Below are 1,445 nucleotides of genomic sequence, written 5' to 3'. Positions count from 1 at the left end.
AGTCTGTGATGATGAAGAATTCTACTAACTTCTTCAGTCCTGAAACTGACTAAACATGCAATCAAGGTGTATTGATAATTACTAATGTTTATAATACAAAGATAGGAAACAAAGATGAAGAATGAGTAGTTGAAAAATACCAATGACAGATAGGCCCTGGTGATAGAAACAATGCTGGCGATCTCATGGTAGAATTTTGCAAGACCAATGACTTATTTATTGTAAATACCTCTTTTAAATCGTATTAAATAATACTAAAGGTAATTGTTATGTCCCTTTAAGACAGAACCGACTCATCACAAGCTTATTCACAACAGGATGAAACACTGCCTAGTCCTGCACCAATCTCACAATCACTGTTACACTTGAGCCCGTTGCTGCGGTCACTTGCCAATTTATCTTGTTGGGAATCTTCCTCTTTTTCACTGGAAAAAGTTAATTATACACATGGATCTCACTATATAGAATATACAGGAATCAAATTGACTACATCTGTGGCAAGAGATACTGATAAAGCTCAATATCATCAGCCTAAGCAAGGCCTGGGTCAGACTGTGGAACAGAAGATCAATTGCTCATATGCAAGTTCAGGCTTAAGCTGAAGAAAATTAAAACAATTAAATAAAAATCAAAATATAACATTGAACATATTCCACCTGAATATAGAGACAATTTCAAGAACAGATTTGGTGTACTAGACACTAATAACTAGAAACCAAAAGAGCTCTGACCATGTATAGGGTTTCCAAGGAGTGACTGGTGAGTTTGAACCACTGACCTGTGGTTCAAACCAACCTCACAGTCTAGTGTATACTCTACAGTGCCACTTCAAGGCTAATTAGCCATTGTTGTTGTTGTTAGGTGCCATTGAGTCGGTAGTGGCCCATACCGACCTTATGCACAGCAGAATGAAACACTGCCCGATCCTGGGCCAACCTCACTACTGTTGCCACATTTGAGTCCATTGATGCTGCCACTTGGCCAATCCATCTCGTTGGGGATCTTCCTCTTTTTCTATCCCTCCACCTTACCAAACATGATATCCTTCTCCAGTGACTGGTCTCTCTTGACAATATGTCCGAAGTATGAGAGATAAATTTTGTCTATCTTGGCCTCCAAGGAGCACTCTGGCTGCACTTCTTCCAAAACAGATCTATTGGTTCTTTTGGCAGCCTATAGCACTTTCAATATTCTCCTCTAACACCATAACTCAAAAGCACTAATTATTCTATGGTCTTCCTTATTCACTGTATAGCTTTCACATGCATATGAGGTTATTGAAAATGCCATGGCTTGGGTCAGGTGCACCTTAGTCCTCAAGCTGATATATTTGCTCTTCAACACTTTCAAAAGGTCTTGTTCAGCAGATTTGCCTAATGCAATACGTTGTTTGATTTCTTGACTACTGCTTCCGTGAATGTTGATAGTTGATCCAAGAAGAATGA

Source organism: Chrysochloris asiatica, unplaced genomic scaffold (genome assembly GCF_000296735.1).
Source record: "Chrysochloris asiatica unplaced genomic scaffold, ChrAsi1.0 scaffold00228, whole genome shotgun sequence".
Taxonomy (NCBI): domain Eukaryota; kingdom Metazoa; phylum Chordata; class Mammalia; order Afrosoricida; family Chrysochloridae; genus Chrysochloris; species Chrysochloris asiatica.
This window is presented reverse-complemented; position numbering follows the sequence as displayed.